The sequence below is a fragment of the Octodon degus genome, unplaced genomic scaffold, assembly GCF_000260255.1.
Source record: "Octodon degus isolate 3935 unplaced genomic scaffold, OctDeg1.0 scaffold00063, whole genome shotgun sequence".
Classification (NCBI taxonomy): Eukaryota; Metazoa; Chordata; class Mammalia; order Rodentia; family Octodontidae; genus Octodon; species Octodon degus.
Window position 1 is genome coordinate 659,065 of NW_004524639.1, and position 20,184 is coordinate 679,248.

At 42.7% G+C, this 20,184-nt stretch overlaps 1 pseudogene; it reads left to right on the forward strand.

Annotated features, from left to right (window-relative positions):
- Window positions 1-2,718: 2,718 nt before the first annotated feature.
- Window positions 2,719-3,273, forward strand: LOC105742636 (annotated as a pseudogene).
- Window positions 3,274-20,184: the final 16,911 nt, after the last annotated feature.

Below are 20,184 nucleotides of genomic sequence, written 5' to 3' on the forward strand. Positions count from 1 at the left end.
AACCTTCCAAGTGCTGGGGTTACATGCGTGTACCACCATGCTCAACTCTCAAAACAAATGATTAAGTTCACCAAGTTCATTCAAGTTTGCAATGTCAGTAAGAAAGCAAGATACAGAAACAAAAATGAAGTGTTCAGTCATCAGGACTTTGTAGAAAGAGGTCAGGCAAGGACGAAGGTGAGATTGGGGCAGCAAAGCCCTCCGAGCTAATCTTACTGTTTCTAGTTTGGCTCCTCTTTAGACTTTTGTCTCATGGTTTACATATAAAATGTCCCCTCAAATTCTCACGTGCTTGGAAGGTGACAACTTGTGAGGTGCCATGGCTGACTCACTGTTGGAAGTTGGGGCTCACTGAACGTGATCACGGGAAGCAGACCTGGGAGAATCCATTCACCTGCTATGCTCTAACCTGTGTGTGCTTTGCTTTCTGGGTGCTGGGGCCTAAGGAGCTTGGCTGCCCCAGACCCCACCTCTGTGCCCTTTCTGCCTTGGGGTGAGCTAACTATGAACTGAATTTTCTAAAACTCATGAGATGAAATAAACCTCTCTTCTTGAAGTTCTGGTGTCAGGTATTTTGTTGAAGTGATGCAAAAACAGCAACAGCTGACGTTACCAAGGAGGAGCTCTGACCGTGTCATTTTTCTACACAAAATCCTCTTCCCTTTGGGCCCTATCCTCACCAGCAGGTACGTCTATTCGTTATTACTACTATTAGTAAAATTCAGTGTGTGTGCAGTGAAACCCAGACCCAAAGTTGCCATGTCACCTCTTCCCCTGAGCACTGAGAATCCTCCTTACTTGTACTCCAGTTCCCTCACAGGCCACTGGCCATTTTCCGGGGTCTACATCTAATCTTGGCCTACTGTTTTTGCTGGGTGTTAACTTTGCACCTGCCTACCTCACTCACAAAATAACGGGAAATATTTTGTAAACTTTAAAGCTGTGTGACCAACCCCGCACCTGTCAAGAGACTGCCACAGCCAAGCTCTGCCCGGCTGGAGATGCTGCCTGTATCACATCGCTGTGTTTTGCTGGACTCTGTAGGCTAAACCACTAACAGTTGAGTCCACATCAGTTAACACCTGTGGTGCTAGATTGTTTTAAACATTTAGGGTTTGTAACACTGTGTCCCATTTGATTTTTCCCTCACCAAATTGTAATCTTCCCCCACTCAATAAAAAAACAAAGGATGATGGGAAGTGTTATGCACAGGCTGGATAAAGCCAGAATTATTATCAAATTAAAAGACAGGGACTTAATGCTATTACTTAATAACAAAGACTCTATTTGGAGGTGCCATGAATGAGACTGTAGGCTAATAGGCTAGTTTACAAAGACAGGGCATCCTAGTTAATGCAAAATTTGCAGAAAAAAGTAGCAGAGGTAATCCTAACTTAAGGCATTAGGAAGCATTTAATTATACACATAATCATAGACAGTCGAACTCAGTGTTGTTTGATAGTAACAGATGAGTCACGAATAAGATAATCAACTTTCAGGAGAGTTTAAAAGAATTGGAGAGATAGACTGGAGAGAAGAAAGGTCGATTTGGGGGTTGGGAGAGCGGTGAGGAGGAAGGAAAAAGGATTAAGTTGAGGTATGAATAATGATCAATTTCTCACCATGAATATATTTGCTAGGTATGGAAGAAATGTATAGTAATAAAAAAATTAAAAATAATAATAATGATAAAAATCATCCTGTAAATCATTTTTTACTAACAATTTTAATTCTCAGGTATAGTTCAAGGACAAATTACTAACTCAAGGCCTACTACACTGGATTTCAGAAAATATGCACTGAAAATAATATGGTAGACTCAAAAGAGGCTGGGCTTCCATCTAGAGTGGTGAGCGCAAGTACCGGTCCTTCCAGGCTCTTGGTCTTACTACTCATCAGTTTTTTTATCTGAAAAATGGACTTTTCAGACATGTCATATCTCAAAAGTTGTCATGTTGAACAATATAAATAGTACAGTCCTATTCCAAAAGTTTTACTTTATCTATGATTATTGCCACTTGAATAAACAGTATTTCAAAATTATACTAGCATAAGGTCTTATTTTTGACATGTTAAGTGGCCATTAAGTATTTTAAATCCTTCTTTAACCATGAGATTTGAAGATCAGCTTTTGAGGGCCGAATTTTGGGCAAAGGCCGGAATAATTCAGCTGTCAATTACAAAATACTACAGGCATTTGCCGAAAATGCTACTCATTCTTGAATGGGAAATGCTAAACCAAGTCTTACACGGGCTTATAGTTGCTTCCCACATGCTCCTCTGGAGAGGTCATTGTTTCCATCTTATTTTTAATGGGCTATCAGAATAACAAGTATCAATTGTTTCTCAAGCCAGGGAAATTGATCTAGCTAAACAAATTTGAGGAAGGGGAGTATGTTCAGAAATTCCAGTGACTTACGCCTTGAAGTCCTGGACAGAACAGATTGAAATGAACACATGTGGCTGAGGACCAACCTTCTCTAGTTAGTCCATTGGCATCTGTTTCTGTATTGACAGCTCCCAGAAAATCCAGAACTGTCAACAGCACCTTTGAGACAAGGGTCAGGGCAATGTACTTCTTTCTCAATAAAATTAATATTTTAAAAAAATTAACTCTTAAGAATCCCCACCCTAGGAGTTGCAGGTGCACAGGCCGTGACTGCGGACCTGTGACCGAGCATCCGAGGCAGTGAACTCTTCAAGTCTGCAGTAAAAAAAATGGCCTCCAATAAGACTACATTGCAAAAAAATGGGAAAGAAACAAAATGGAAAAAGTAAAAAAGTTTAGGAAGCAGAACCTGAAGAGTTTGTGGTAGAGAAAGTACTGGACTGATGTGTAGTGAATGGGAAGGTGGAGTGTTTTCTGAAGTGGAAAGGATTTGCAGATGCTGACAATACATGGGAACCTGAAGGAAATTTGGATTATCCAGAGCTAGTTGAAGCATTTCTTAATTCGCAAAAAGCTGGTAAAGAACAAGATGGTACAAAAAGAAACTCCTTATCTGACAGTGAATCTGATGACAGCAAGTCAAAGAAAAAAAAGAGATACTGCTGACAAACCGAGAGGTTTTGCTAGAGGTCTTGATCCCAAATGAATAATTGGCACCACAGATAGTAGCAGAGAATTGATGTTTCTCATGAAATGGAAAGAGTCAGGTGAGGCTGACTTGGTGCTGGAAAAAGAGGCAAATGTGAAATGTCCTCAAATCGTCATTGCTTTTTATGAAGGGAGACTAACTAGGCATTCTTGTCCAGAAGATGAAGCTCAATAACTTACATATCTTGGTTTTGATTTACTAGCGTGGAAAAAAAACATGCTAATGAAAATCAAGTTTAATATGTCAGTTTTAAAAGTAGTATTTGGGTATTTGGGGGAGTGGTTGGGTTTTGTTTTGCATCTATAGCACTGGTTACTTTGAGCAAATAAAGCTTTTGTAGTTGCTTCCTTTATCAAAAATGAGCATTTGGCAGCCTGATACACTTCCTTTGTTTCTCTAAGTGTTGGGGGGAGTTGTCCATAGTCCAACTCATATTTTAGCTCATATGCTTAAGGACCATTCTGAGTTTTGTGTATGTGTATAAATAAAATTCTTATGTAAGTAGTTTTTGTTTTTTTTTAAACATTCACCATGAGAGATAACCTCATGTTTGAGACACCATCATTCTGAGCAACCTAAGAAATCACTTCCAGTTAAATAGAAAATTTTCCTGAAGCCATGACCTTTTAATTTAAATAGATGGTTTTTTGGTTAACTGGACAGTTTAAAGTAGGTATTTTCAAAGCAGCCATATCAGAATCTGTATCTGTCTTTAGTCACAAAAATGCAATTTACTTCCAAAACTTCTCCCCCGCAAAAAAGTCTTTATCTAACTGGGCATGATGAAGCATACCTGCAAACCCAGCTCTTGGGAGGCTGAAGCAGGAGAATCCTGGGCGTTCAGGGCTAGCCTGGGCTACAAAGTGAGCGCAAGGCCAGTCTGAACTGCAGAGTGAGACCGTGTCTCAAAAAGAGAAAAAAAAAAAATTCTTGTCTCTACCAACAACTTCCCCACCTGCATATGTTAGCAAGTCAAAGCTTGGTTTGTTTGAATTCAGTAAGAAAGACTTAAAGGTAACATTAGAAGTTTCTCAAGACTCATTACTTCACAGCAAGTTGAAATCTGCGCTCAAAAGTCAGGATTCGTATGTGTCTTAGGACTTGGATCTCAGAAACCTACTGAGTGGCTGGAGATGTTCTCGGTTTAGGACCTAGAATAAATGAGTGGACAAATTTGTAATCTAAACTACTGACCTGCATGTTATTTCTTGACCCCAACTTGTTCCTTACATGTAGGCTCAATCTTTTCATTATTTTGGTTACTGGTTTCAGCAGAAGCCAGGAAAACAACTTTGTAGTAGTCAGAATGTTATCCTAATGTATATTGTTTACTTTATTGTAAATAATGGTGAGCAGTGGTCAATACACAGTTTTATATTCCTTTAAAAAAAATAAAAAGGAATCCTCACCCTGTGATCAGATTAGCAGATAGGGTCTGTTGAGAGCAGACAATGACATCTCCATATTCCAAGCAGCTAGAATCTCATACAATCTTAGGAGGAATGGGAGCTCTGAGATAGGATGTGAAGGCTTTGGCCTCTCCCTCTGCCAGAGGGAAGAGGGGATCGTTTGTCTTTTCTTGGACTGATATCCTAGGGATGAGCAGAGCCTTCCAGAAATTGAAATGTTATAGCAAACAGCTATGAGTGTATTGGAACTGGTAGGAAACTTAATAAATAAAAATGTCTAGAAAGTTATATATTAAGACAGAACCATCTTCAAGGTATTCAGCCTTCCAAGAAGATGCATTTAAAAAAACTGATAACCATTACTGCAAACAAATGTAAGTGTTTCAAGCTTAATTCCTCTTGTTTGAGATTCTACATGACACTACTTCTTGCATCTTAGTAAGGAGTTTGGATTTTATTCAAAAAGAAAACTATACCCATCATGTTTGCCACTCAACATGCCAAAAATGTGTCACTGAGTTTAATTTCTGTAGCTCATATTATGAAAACCTCAAGTGTATTGGATTTGTATCTCCAGCATTTCTAGTCCAATGCGCCTTGAAATAGTCCTGAGCCATAGAAGATCAATTCAACAAAATTTTTTTAAATTTTTGGTACCGGGGATCAAACTTGAGATCTCACTTGGCAGGCAGATGCGTACAGCATGGAGCTATCTGTGCAGCCCCAAGTCAATTAAAATTTTAAGCAGGTATGTGACACTGTTGCTTTGGTGAGATCTGGAAGAAGGCAAGGCTGGGGAAGGACGCTTTGTCAGGAGAGAAACACTTTAGCCAGGGACACAGGTAACAAGTCAGAATGCCTTAAGACTGGCAAATAGGGAGAGAGAGAGAGATCTGATAGGTACTTAGAATCGTAGGAGGTCAGACTAATTAAATGTTGAGGAAGAATAAATGTAGCTAGGCTCCTGATTTTTGAAAACTAGTGGGTGGTTGTGCCATTAACTAAAAAGTCAGAAATAAACTGTTTTCGAGGATGAGAAAAATGTGTGTTCAGCTCCGTGCACGCTGCACTAGGTCATCACTTTCACCCCATGAGCAAGTCGGTGGACCTGGTTCATAGGTGTGGTGGGAACTCTTAGGTGGGTGGTTAGAACTAAAATCTGCCCCAGAGTTGCATATGTGCAGAGGTGGGTTCTGGGGAGAAGATTTGTTCGTAGTCGCCATCGCCATCCCTGTACAATCTGCTGGTGAGTTCCTAGTAGATGTGATGGTGGAAGGGGAACTTGGCTGGTGGACATGGCTCGCTGGGAGAACGACCTGGAAGGTGACACTGCTGACCCCGGCTCCGCCACTGCCCTCTGCTTCCTGATGGCCAAGCGCTGCACACCTCTCCCCCACACGGCCCTGCTGCCATGCTCTTTCCACTTTGGCACCAGTTTACTTCGAACTGAACCCTCTGAAACTGAGCCAACATAAGCTTTCCCCTCTTAAATTGTGGGTGTTGGGCACTTTGTCCCAGGGACAGAAAACTGACTGCCACAAGAGCAATTATGTGAGGGAGCCCTCCATGGGCCTCCTTTTCTAATACTCAGAATTTATGCAATGCCCTCTTCCTTGAGTAATTTGCTTCTCACTAACAGAATATCTAGATATTGAGCTGTCTCTTCCATGACTAGGTTACGAAAGGTTGTGAATCCTGTCTTGCAAGTCCAGCTCTCCGCTCTCGCAGCTCAGGCTTTGATGTAGCAGACTGTCGTGCTGGCGAGGCCCACATGCCAAGGCATTCAGGGTGGCCTTCCGCCAGCAATCAGCCAGGAGCAGGCTTGAGTCCAGGGCCTGCAGAAACAGAATTACTTTCACCATCTCTGAAGGAGACTTTCCTACCGAAATTTCATGCTCTGTTGTACCCCAGTGATGGTGAGCCTTTCAGAGCTGTCAACGGTAACAGCCCGCTACAGCGCCTGTGTCATAACTTCGCCACCACTGGAGAGGGCTTAGGCTCACATCACACGTAGCCTTGAAAGAGAATGGAAGCAAAGACCCTAGTGAAAAATATGCCTGCATTCCTGACCCAAGTAAACTAAATCATTGGCAAGTGCCGGTTTACATCACTGAATGCTTGAGAAATCTGTTATGCCGTGACAGATAATGAATGCAGGAGCCCTGCGATGGAGGGATCTGTGGCTGAAACGTACGCAGAATATACGCCATGCGTGAGGAAGCCCCCGAGAGGATGTGTAGAGAGAGGAAGGAAAACTGGTACAGAAGCTGTAGGAGTAACACAATTTAACAAAGAGATGAAAGACTGGAACCCTGCAAAGAAAACCTCAGAGAAGTTGTTCAAACATCAGAAAACCAGGAATTGCAGAGCTAAGGCATGATCAAGTATTAAATGCTGAAATAAAGACTGAGAACCATTTTCTGTAAGGTGAATTTCACTTACTGTGGTGTGAACAGTTTCAAAGATACAACCTGGAAGAAGGCAGATTTTAACAGATTGAAAAGAAAATACAAGGCATGAGGATAAAAGAATCTTCTTGGTAAGAATTCAGCTGTTGAAAGAAGGAACAAGTAAAGTTCTATTTGAATAGGTGAAATGGTTTTGTGCGAAGAAAGCCTTCGCATATTTATTTGATAAGGTCATGAGAACTTTCATTACACATTCTGTTGTTTATACTACAGCCATTTTATATATTAAAAAATGAAAGCCATGGCTTAGTTGGTGATTCATAAACTTCCTGCACCTTTGAAGAGCCCTACAGGTCCATTTGCATTTATATAATAAAACACAGCATGTTTCCCATATATTGTGCCGCAAACATTTCTTAATGGTGTTGTCCAACTTGTGTGCTCTAAATCATCTATTTCCTATTTGCTGGGCCTCTAGGTTGTTTCCAACTTTTTATAACTCTAAATAATTCTGTGATTAATTACACAAACTTGCTCCAAAACAAAAACAGAGAAACTTCCTATAAAAGATGTTTTCAGAATGATTTTTAATGCCAGTACTCCTCAGGCTAAAGGCCTCTGAAGTTACTTCAATAAAAATTCATGCAAAAGCTGCTGGGTCTCCTTCTTTATTCTTATATTATCCCAAACTACAAAAGCCTAGCAAGTAGATAGTTGAAGTAAACAGTCAGCACTCAAGTGCCTGGACTAAACTGAAGCTCTCTGGGAACCCAACTATGTTCTGTGAACTCACTCTAGGTTGATGTATTTCTCCTAAAATCCTGAGGGCTATGAAAGACAGCAGGGAAGACTTCGATCATCTTTCTCTTTCTATTTATTTATTTTTAATCCGAAGGAATGTTGTCCTCCTTGCTATGGCATCCAAGGAAAATAAGTTATTCTCCCTTCAACAGCTCAGTGTACTGGCAGAAAATATCTTGTATTTGAGTTTATAGAAATTGTTAAAAAGCTGCTAAGCTTCACTTACAGAACCCTTGCTACAAATTGCTGTCACAGTTCTAGTTAGTCTCTTGTGGCGAGGAAAAGCTGAAATCCAACATGCTTAAAAGAAAGCTTTGCATCCCTTTCTCTCAGCCTCCTGTGTGACTTGATGTCTTTCTAAGCTGAGACGGACCCCTGTGATGGTCTGGGCGTGTTCTGTCCTCATGGGAGCTCATGTTGAGGGGTGGCCCTCTGTGCAGCAGCGTTGATATTGTGGAGCAGAGGAAGCCGATCGGTCCTAGGGGTGGGGGATCATGAGTGGATGGATGACTTCCCGCAATGAGTGAGTTCCTGCCCCAGCATGACTAGATTAGTGAGCACAAGAGTAGGTGGTTAAAAATGAGCCCATTCCTCTGTCTCTTTCAGATCCACCTGCCTGCTTTCTAGTCTCCACCATGTGGAAGCAGGACAGAACCCTCAGCCCAAGCTGATATTTTTAAATTCTCTTTTCTTTATAAGTTACCTCAAATAGAAAATGGACCAATCCTTGTTTTATTTATCATATTTTAAGATGCTGAAGGTGTATTATTTTACCTTGGGATTTGTGCACATACAAAGATGAAAAGGAAGAACAAGAAAGAATCAGGGCCTGAAAAAATCAACATGACCCAGGGGAAGTCACAGGAGGGACATTCAGAAGCCTGTATAAGTGGTTACGAGGTACTGCTCTAGAAAAGTCTGTGTTCAAGTCCCAGGTAAGTGTATGAGCTCTGTGCTTGGCAAAAGTTACCTGACTAGTCCTATTCCTTATCTATAAAACAGGATCTTTAGAAGGACTTAAACGAGACATTGGTTGTATAGAGCTACTGCATCAGCTGGTACGAAGGGAGACGTTGGTAAACAGTAGCTATTGTCACCATTATTAAGACAGAAACAGCTGGATGCAAATATAAAGCACACCTCACCCCTGGAACTGTCCCCTAGTGGAGCCGCTCCTGTGCCAGTCAAGGTGAGGACGAAGTGGTACAGGGGAGTGAAACTCCTGCCCTGACCTGGATGGGTTTGTGTTCTCTAAAACCAAAGAATGAATTTTAGGAATAAACAGAGCTTGACGGTAGAATATTTATCGGGCAAGAAAGCTTCTGTCTGAAAGGGACGGAAGGGGGACCTAAGCAGGTTGTCCAGAAAGCTGTCTCTTCCGGGTTATTCTCATAGGGCAAAAACATGCAGGGCTAAGGTGGAGAAAACGGGGACTCGCTTAGGTGGACATGAGGTAGGACAAAACTATGGTCAACTGATGGGACTATAAGCACCGTTGCTCGGGTAAAAGTGATTAAGTCCAGGACCAAACAGGGAAGCAAGTTACACAGCAAGCGGAGAACAGGACTTTATCTGGCAGCCAGCCAGTAGTAGTCAGATCAGTGATTTTTCCTGGCTTCCTCAGGGTGACGATCAGTCCCGGATGCTAATCTTTAGGGAGGTCAGCATTTGTTTGATGTTTGGTCTTTAGGTCTGGCCCACAGCAGGGGCATCCATTCCTCTTGCAGTTGCAACATATCTTGTCCTCCCTGCTATCTCCCTGAGGGCCTGGCCCTGACTGCCTATAATAGTTCTCTGTAACTCAGCCGCCTGCAACAGTAGCAGTGAGCTTCAACAGGAGGGCCTGCGGAACGGCACCAAGTGCTTCCTGTGGCTGATAGCGCAGGCGATGCAACTGGCCCGGGTGCGGAAGCTCGCTCTGGGCGTAGGAGTCTGGGGTTCTCCTGATCAGTCTTCCTTCTAGAGCTCACGATAGCAGGACTGCACCCCAGCTTCAGAGCAACCAAGAAGGAGCAGCAGCCAAGGCAGCCACGAAGGCTTCAGGAATAAATGAGGAGCTCAGTCTCCAAACAGGGGCGATCTTCCAGCGGATTACGACTCAATCCTGTTATTTAATTGGTACAGCTCCCTAAACTCTACCAGCCAAGCCTCTTCAATGGTTCTACCCTGCTTGGAAGTGAAGGGGAACAGCAAAACTATCTGAACTTTGGGATAGCTGTGGAGTGGGAGGAAAGCTACCTGTATCCACAGAAGGTTATGGCATGGGGCTTTATAAGCTTCAGTGAGCCTGCTGAAATTTTATACAAAATGTAGGAATAAGGACACTTCTCTTGGGAAAAGAACCATAGTGTGCATCTGTCTCAGAAGGGCCCATTAACTACAGGATCGATGCTTTCAACAAATGCATTTATAAAAGTACAAATACCATATTTACCTTCTTATTCTTTTCATGACAAGATGTTTGATAAGCCAGAAGGTGTGGTCATATTTTGGGGCAGGACTTTCTCAAATACATGAGTCTACCATTATTCCTGTACTTTCCCATTATTTTAAATGAAAATTTATTGCAATTTCTTGTCCACAAATGAGTCCTCTCATGCAAATTATAGCTGTGTATTTAATAAATTATATGTTTTTAAAATATAGGTCAGTGGGTAGGAGTCACCACTCACTGAAAAGAGCAGGCTCAGTCTGTCATCCCGAAACTAAAGGTTGTCATCTTTCTGTGTCACTGTCGCTACTCTCTCCCATCCTCATGGTTGCACATGCATTTTACTTCTGTTATTGGCTCGTGAAGGCTGAGCTCAAGGTGCCACGCATGTGTGGGAGGTTGGTAGAGTCAGATCAGCCCACATAAATCCCTCCTTCCCTGTAGTCTGCAACAATTATTTTGGTGCTAGGAAAGCATGCAAGGGAATGAGTACATTGTTGACCCAGCACTTTCAACTTTAGCACTTTAGATACTCCTTCTGCTATGTATCACCCAAGTCCTGGTCTTGGCAATTCCTTCTGCAGTCTCTCTTCCCTCGTCGCTGGCTCTCTACTGGTCACGTACTGAAGGACTGGTTCCCACAGCCAGTTAGGGCTACGCCTATATTTAGCTTCCCCAAATTTCCTAAAGCATTTAATAATCAATGTCATCCCAAAATTTCTTAAAGCATTTAATGATCAATATCAGTGACAATTTTCTCTTAGAGTGCAGCTAGTGCACACATGAAATCAGGCAAAAGTACAGGCATTCTGCGTTTCCATGAGGTGCCCTGTTACAAGTTTGCTGACTGCTGTCCAACGAGTCAACCAGAAGACAAGCTCACGCTTATCTCTAAATCTTATCTGTGAAAATGACAGGCAGTATCTTTATACATCTTAGTGAAAAATCACAAGCTTGGTTTTTAAAAGCCTACTTTCACTTTCATGTAGCAGCAAGGCTAGAGACACAGAAACTGAAATTACATTCAAGCAGTAACAAGGAAAGCACACACTGTCGAAGTCCTTGCAGTGACAGCAGCCATTGCTACACCTCTAATCGGTGTTTGCTTCTTTGTCAGCATGTGGCCAAAGTTCAAGTGCATGTGGCAGACGCCAGGAGGCGCAGGAAGCCAGACTTTGAACATAGTACAGTTTGGAGTACCACCCTCCCCCCATACAAAATGGGACTAGACACTAAACAACGAGATGTAAAATGTCGAGGTGAACTTTCCACATATGCAGCCAATATGCCTGATGAAGCTGCTCAGGTAAGAGGTGCTCTAAGGTGACCTAGGACAGCTGCATTTGGAAGATGTGGCAGAGATTCCATCACTATCCAGCTGTGTGACCTCGCATGTGCACACTCTACAAGTGTGCTCTTTATTTGTGCAAAGAGGAAGGGAACCCGTAGGATCTTTCTGGCCCTTTTGAGAGCCAAACGACTTTGCAGTTTAGAGCGCTGACTACTTGCTTTGCCAGGAACACCACTCCTAACTAATGCTTACTCAGCACAGAGGTTTCATACCATTTGGAAATACCCAAAGGGCTGTGCAAATCTGGGCCACTAATACTCCACTCAGGAAGCCCTACTGCTCACCGGAGAATGCTCATTAACCAGACGCAAAATACAGACTGTAGGAAACAGCTCAGGGGCCGGGGAGATGGCTCAGTAGCCTGAGTTCAATCACCAGTTCCACAAAAAAAAAAAAAAAAAAAAAAAACAGTTCAATCAATACACAGTTTTCATCAAAATTCTGTTTTCCTCCGTGACCTCTCATCTATCAAATATCCAAGGAAGACTGTAGAGTTCACTAAGCATTCTCATAGAGGTTAATGGCGGTTTCATTCTGGATTAGAAAATCTCAAATATCTTTTCTTTAAGAAATATTTTCTTAGGTGACAGAGTGGGTCTGACAGAAGGAGTTAAAGGTACAATGTCTCTTAAGCATGCATTAAAATGCTGTCATAGACATCCCCAGCATTTTTATAAAAACTTTTAAAATAAAGCTATGTCACATAAATTTCAAAAGTACAACATCTGTGTGTATGAAATGACGAGCAAATTCCATTATCTGACAGTTTAAACATCACTCTCAAAAATGTTATGTCACTGAGTACCTGGGGAAAAACAGGCCAGGGGTTGATAGACGGTATTTAAAAATCAAGAGTGTAGACTGGGTGTGGTGGCGTGCACCTGTAATCCCAGCATTTGGGAGGCTGAAAACAGAATTACTGCAGAGTCGGATCTGTATAGTGAGACCTTGTAGACCCTGTACTAAATACATAAAAAATAAAATAAAAATCAAGAGTATTTTTAATTTAATTTATTTATGTATTTATTTTTTGAGGAACTGGGGATCAAACTCAGAACCTTGTGCTTGCCAGGCAGGCGCTTAAGCCACTGAACTAACTCCCAGGCCCAGGTGTTCTTAATTTTAAAAGCGAAAAAACTTCATAGAAATGTATTTGGCCGCTTAGGGAATTGCTCTTAGGCACAGGGCAGGTCTGTGACTCACCACCCCCTCTCCTGGCCGAGGACGCGCGCCCTACAACCTCGGAATCGGCGTGGCCGCCAGCGCTATGCTTTCGATCGCGCACTCGTCCGAGCCTCTGAGGATGCGGAAGTAGCCGTTCTCGCCCCAGCTGCTGCCCCAGCTGTTCTTCACAGTCCAGTAATCCCGCCCGCTGACCGGGTCCGTGCCGTAGCCCACGAGCAGCACGGCGTGATTCGTCAGCTCGAAGGGGTTGAAAGGGTCTTTCAGCCCAGTGTGCTGATAGACCCCTTTGCGGTAGTGCAGAAAATCATCGTAGACTTCAAAAGCCACGGCCAGGGGCCCGTGCTGGACCAGCTCTAGCTTCATCAGGGCTTCATTGCAGCCCCCATAAAAGCCTCCCACGTAGTGGTACTCGGAGGTGTAGTAACGCACACAGTCCTTTTTCACTTTGCAGGGAGTGTCGGTGCCTGTGTAGGCGAAGCAGGCTTCTTCTACCAGCCCAAAATCCTGGGCATACTTTCCCGCGATGAGGTATGGGAAACCACCTTCACAGCCTGGGGAAGATCAGACAAGAGGAGAAGCCGGCACGCAACGGCATGTTAGAGAGGAGCACACCAGAAATCGAACCACGTTCTACGTTTTTGCTCTCTGACCCACTAGTTTTTATTTGTCACCCCGGCAAGCTGTCCTCAGCCCACAGGCCACGTCTCTGATCCCCCTGACTGCTACCTGCCTAACCATCGTCTCACCCTACCTGCTGAACGGATATTTATTTACACCTAAGCTGGAAGGCCACTGGGACATAGGGCTTAAGTGGGGACACTTGGAAGCCTGTGCAGGTTCAAGTCCAAAGCTGTGTGAAGAATGTAACTGCTCTGTACCTCTGTTTACTTATCTATAGAAAATGAATAGTGATAGTACCTTCCTCAGGGGATAAACTCACTACTTCATGCAAAACCCAAAATTTAGCGGTTACGACCACCGCGACATAACCAGACACACACCTCCGCTCCTCCTCAAGTACATCTTCCCTGGCAATCTCTTGCCAAAAGTCACATTTCCTTGGGAGACCCAAGTCTATGAGGTACATCCATAATCTTGTAATTTTTAAATCTCTGTTCCCCTCATCATCACAGCTCCCTCACCCTTACATCTTTCCCTTAGCTGTAAGCTTGATGACGATTAGGGCCACCGTGGTAAGGCAGGAGAAGCCTAGCAGGCCCACGGCTGGTTTGTGGTAAATATTTCGGAAAGCACAAAAGGCTCACTGCTAACTAATCATTTGACAGTGGTTTCAGCGGAGAGCTAGGAAATTTCCCAGTGGCCAAATCTAGGGTTGACAATGAAAACTTTGAAAGAGTAGTGTTTCTCTCTGAATTGGTTAAATAGTTATAGCTGGCCTTCTTACATACGTGTGGTGGCTCTGGAAGCCTGTGTACAGAATTTTAAAAAGAAAGCAGTATTAGTATGGTGTGAGAATGGGATTGAAAACGAAGTTCTAATGATTTCAAGTTGAACCACCTTCCAAATACTATGAATCTTCCTTTGCCTCGATGGGCACAACACCTTCTCGTGGCTCTGAGCACTGTTAGCTAGCATCTGTAAGAGGCAGCTCTCACCTAATGCATAACTGCAGACACTTTGCTGGACGATGCACTAATTTCCAGGAGAAACCATCCGTCGGCGAGTGACAAGGCCAGAGCTGCAGTGCGCCCAGGTTTTCCACTGCAGAAACTGCTCTCTGACTGCAGCGACCTTTGGCTTTGCTACTGGTAGCCAGCTATCAATGGGTAAGTAGCTTGTAAAATAATGCTGAAATATAATAACACTTACCTTGAGAGTACTGGCTACAGGATACAATCTCCTGAGGACTCAAGATTGGGGTCTGAGTATTGTTGGTTAATATGCGGATTCTTGCTTCTAACATACCCACCGAAGCAAATGAGTAGCAGCTCCCACAAGATTCTGGAGATGGAAAAGAAATATAGATATATTCCAAGAGACAGCTAATAAACCATACAGAAAGCTGAGTGGATATGATACGGTCATGTAGTGAATGTTGTTGTTGTAAGGTTAATCACAATGTCAGTAGAATAGGCAATAACAAATACTATGTCTGAGATCCACTTGACATATTCTTGATGATGATTAAAAGATTTATGTCTACAAAATTCTAAGCCTCCAGGTTGAACAGAAGCTGTGGACAGATGTGTGAGCTGAGCGCTCAAAGATCGGGATTATAATGAGATATTTATGTCCCCCGAAACTCATGCTGAAATCCCAGCCCACAATTACAGTGTCGAGAGGGACGAGTAGGACTAGTGAGGACCTTAAGCGAACCACCAGGGAGCCGCCGTATCCCTTCCAAAGGGTGAGGTCACAGCAGAGGGCAGTCCAAGGGAGCACGGAGGTAGATTTTCAGCAGATGCCAAGGACTGGTGGCACCTTGAGCTTGAACCTCCTGCCTTCCCAAAGTGCGAGAAATACATTTCTTCTGTCTCTATAAGCTACTCTGTTTGACATTATCTTAAACACACAACTTGAACAAACTAATACAAAAGGCAGTTTTAAAGTACAACATTGGGCACAACTAATCCTGAGAACAGCATTGGTGTGGCTGTGTTTTGGAGTGCGAGATTTAACATGCACTTTCCTAGGACAGCCTAGGAAAGGTGAAAGAAGCTTGTGGTTTTTTGAGACTGGGAATCAAACTCAGGACCTTGCACTTGCCAGGCAGGCACTGAGCCTCTGAGCTATCTCCCCAGCCCCCAAAGAGAAATTATGCCGATGAACATCATATGTTGGGTAGGCAGTGAGACGGTAGGGACAGTCAGAACATGGAAAGTAGTTGGGGAGAAGTCAAGTCTATCTATATTAAATACCTTCCTGCCCTTTCAAGGACAAACTCAAGTATCTGCTAGAAATACAGCTGCTATTCAAGAAAGGAGAAAAGGCTCTACTGGATCATATGAATTCTTCTATGCTTCCCCCCCCCCAATCTGTGTAAAAGAAATATGTATGAGAAAATATGGGCAACAAAACAGGGACTTCTGCTTCTTAACAGATTTTGAAAGAATACAGAATGTAATACTGTTTAATATCCATTATTTTACCTCTTGTCTATTATTTTCCTTCTTTCACTTAAAAATTTTTTTTAATGCATTTGGTACAGGGTCTCACTACACAGCTCAAACTCATAGTGATCCTCCTGTCTTGACCTCTCCAGCTTTGGGGGTGTGTGTGCCACTACACCCATTCTCTGTGGCCAGTTCAGCAAGCCTGGGGTGGGGCCTGCCAGCATGTGGTGCTGGGGATCAAACCTGGGTCCCTGCGCTTGCCTAAGCAGGTGCTTAGTCCATTGAGCTATCTCACTGGCCTACTTCTTTCATTTCTGTCACTGACACAAAATCTACCTGGAAAGATGTTTGTAGCAAACCCCAGATAAATCCCACTATGCGCAAATAACATGTTATTAAATGTATTAATATTATTATTACCAAATTATTTAACTGTTTTGAATTGTGAATATCGCTTATGAATTCCCTTGTGAGCAGTCAGTTATATAACTCAAATGACTCATTCTACACAGAAGAAATATCTGTAGTAAATCTCAATTGAGTGATTTAGCAACTACCCTCATTACAGAGAACCGTACTCTAAGGTATTATGCATTCAAAACACTATTAGGACTCCTTTTCCCCCATCTCCCGATAATGACTTGTGTCCTAAGAGGCAAATGAAAGCCAGGACGTTTTATAATTAGACACGAACATCCGAAACACTATTTGAAATACTTAAATTGCTTTCCTCAAAGGGAAGTGTGCATTTTTTCAGTGTTCAAAGGAAATATGCTTTGTTTATCTTGCTGCCTAGCACCATGAAGAAATAATACTTGGCGGAAGGGAGTCAAGGAATGAATTATAGATCCATATTTATACCTGGGAAATAAAATAAATTGAAAGGAAACACTCAACCTAGTTCTAGAGTCCTGATTTCCTATTAAATGCTCTCATTCCTGATGATCCTCCAAATTAGCTCACTAAAAAATATCTCAGACCTCTCCATGTCATGTGCTTGTTTGATGAGGACCATCTCAGTCATGAAGATTACAAAAGAGACCCCTGTAAGGGCCCTGAAATCCATCCACCATGCAACTCAGCCTCAGTAATGGTCATGGGGTAACTGAGGCATGGAAAGAAGAAATGGCCCACCCAAGGTCACGCAGCGAGTGACAGATGGCCGGGAGCCTTACTGTCTCCTCCAGCAGGATTAGTGTCCCTTATAGCTTATACGTCTGTCTCTACTTAAAGCACTTTCAGATTTTCTTTTCCATGTCATGTAGTCACTGAATAGAAAGAAACTCAGACTTTTTGTTTTTCAGACAATTCAGATATTACTACATTTGGGACTTCGCTTACATATGACAGGATGTCAGAGTGCTAGATAAGGGAACAAAGGGCCAGAGCCATTGTTCCCTTCCTAGAAACCAAAGTCCTACACAAGCACAGACTTGCGCTCCGAGAAAGTCTGGAAAGGGTCCTGCGTGGCTGCCCTGCCTCCTTAGCGTCCTGCTTTCTCCGCAGCCCTAATTGTTGGGGCGCATCATGAGGCCCTCATTATCTGGCCAACGGGCACTAGGGAAGGGGCCCTAAGATAGCCAAGGCTCCGAATGCTCTTTGTTAAAGAGAAATCACAGGAAGGGGAAATAAGGCAGCCTTCCTCAAGCAGACAGCCAGCTCTCCAGGTCCTGAGAGCCTCATGTAAAAGGCAGGGCTTGGCGGCACACACCCAAAGGAATGCTATCAGCGCGATGAGGCCGCACACAGGCCCAGGCTGCGGTCCAGCTGCGAGCAGCCATTGCAAGGGGCCGCCTGGTCCTGGCAGCCCGCACACAGTGAGACCTGGTCTCAAAAATGCAAAACAAAACTACCTCACCAAGATCAAACAGAAAGGAGCATTATCCAGTAAGAAGATTATGATGCAATAAAAATACCTCAATTTATGCTTTCTTTTTCTCTTCTTTCACTGTGTGACCCAAGAGAAGTCATGGTTACTTTTGGGAATTAATTTTTATCTTGTGTTTAGTATGGCTTAGGTGGAGCTGATAATTTAAAATCTCTTCCTTTCTACTCAAATAAATAGTATTTAACACCAAATTTTATATATTTTTTTAATGTATTTTGTACAGGGTCTCACTATACAGTTTGGACTTGTAGGGATTCTCCTGTTTTCAGCCACCCCAACCCTGGGATTAGAGTGGTGCACCATCATGCCCAGACTTGGTCTCAGGCTCTGTGTGCCGTGGTAGCAGGGCCGGTGTGGCACGTGAGACCGGGGATTGAGCCCTGGTCCCTGTGCTTGCCAAAGCAGGTGCTTAGTCCATTGAGCTACTGCGCCAGCCCATGATTTTATTTTATTTTTTATTCATTTATTTATTAGCCCATGATTTTAAGTATTCGGAAAACATGCTGCATTTTCTAGGTTAATGTGGCCCATCAGGACCACTCCTGTCTCACACACATTAAGTGAAGACAGCACTGCACAAGCAGAGCAGACGGTCACCTCCTCCAGTTTCCTAGCGCCGCTCCTTCGCACAGCACTAAGTGCTTCCAGCAGCAAGACTTGCTCCTACGGCTGTTGTCAGGCATAGAGGTGAAAGTCCATGTGTCCCTCCAACTTTGTTTTCTTTCATCTTGATTTACTTTTTACAGAGAAGTTGTACAAACCTTAACTGTGGCTGATTCACAATAATATAGGACAGTGGTATTTTTAAAATTAGTGGAAATTTTCAAGTAATGCAACTGATAGGAAAAGAAAAGAAGTATCCTTTCCCAATCTACAGTACAAACAAAAACAGAAAGGAAGTCAAAAGGGGGAACATTTTAAATATGTTTTCTCAAGTACCTGACATGATAGCACAATTCCAGGCAACTAATCCATCAAAGCTTTCTGCTTTGAAATTGCCATTTGTTTGTGCAAATCATATTTATAACACTGAGAAAAGGAAGCATTGGAGACAATAACAGCTTTTACCCAGGTATAAAAAAACAGGGTCAAAGAATTCTGCTTTAGAAAGTCTAATTTCCTTCCCCTCAATTATTGCTTCATATCATTTGTTAATCTCTCTTTTAAAAAGAAGGGAATCGAATTAAACTTTTCCTTCTAACCTGGCCCATTCACTCCCTGAATTTTAAAAACTCTTCATTAAAGGAGTTGTCACATTGTACTTTAAGGTTTTACTTGAAAATCTTGCTAAATTGTAAATTTCTAGGACAAGGACCAGATCACATTCGTCTTTATACCCTCTGCCATTATCAAAACATTCTGACTTTGATGAAACACTGTAGAGGCAACAACAGAAGCAGAAATGAGTCACCAGTAACTCACATGACGGAGCCCTGACGTGCCAGGCCTTCCATTGATAAGTTAAGACAGGATTTGTATCACGACCTTTCTCTTCCCAAATAAGCACAGTGGATGTGTTCAGTGGATATGTTCAATGATGGCGTGAATTTCAATCTTCTCTTACTACTAACCTGTTATTTTCACTTGCTCTTTATTCCTCAATTACATTCACATTCTTGTCACTTCTAATCTCACCTTTTCAAAGGCGTCTCCAAGAAATACAGAAAGAGGGACTGACTCCATGGTCTATACTTCCCTACTCCTAGAACTGGCAGAAAGGCAAAGGGATGTGATAGCTGGGGTCGGAGGAGGGCAGGAGCCTGGGGACCAACCAGCTGCTAGCCCTGCAGAAGCACCACACCCTGAATCCACAAGAACTGGAGCTTAGAAGAGCAGGTGATGAAAGGCCAGAGTAGAGGAGGTAGACAGAAGTACATTTTTGGAAAGAAGCATAATTTATCTTCTCGCATTAAAAACTTATAATCCTTCCCAAATACATTAGAGAGTTTCCATATAGCAAATGCTAGGCAACTATTTTTTTTTAATAGAAACTCATCAAGCATGTAAACCATTCTTTTGCTTTTTTTCTTCTTCCTCCTCCTCCTTCTCCCCCCTCCTCTCCTTCTCCTTCCCCTCACATCCCCCTCCTCCTCCCTCTCCCTTTCCTCTTCCTCCTCTTCCATCATCTTCTTCTCTTTGGTGGTACCAGGAATCAAACTCAGAACCCTGCACTTATGCCTCTGAGCTATCTCCCCAGCCCCTAAACTATTCTTTTTAGATAGAATAGAGAAATAAATCTGAATACAGGTTGAGTATTCCTTATCACAAATGCATGGTACCAGAAATTTTTCATACTTTGGAGTTTTTGGGTTTTGGAATATGTACACAGATTTCTACTAATTAAATATCACTAACTAAAAAAGTCAGAAATCCAAAACCTCAAAACTTTTTCAACATGACACTTCGGAATCACACAAATGATTCTCCAAGTAAGTGTTGGCTAAAACTAAGATAATTTGCTAACAAGTAAAGGTAAAGAAGTTCAAGTCATACTTATCAAATTTCTGAAAGTAAGTGACAGAATTCAATTCTTAGCAAT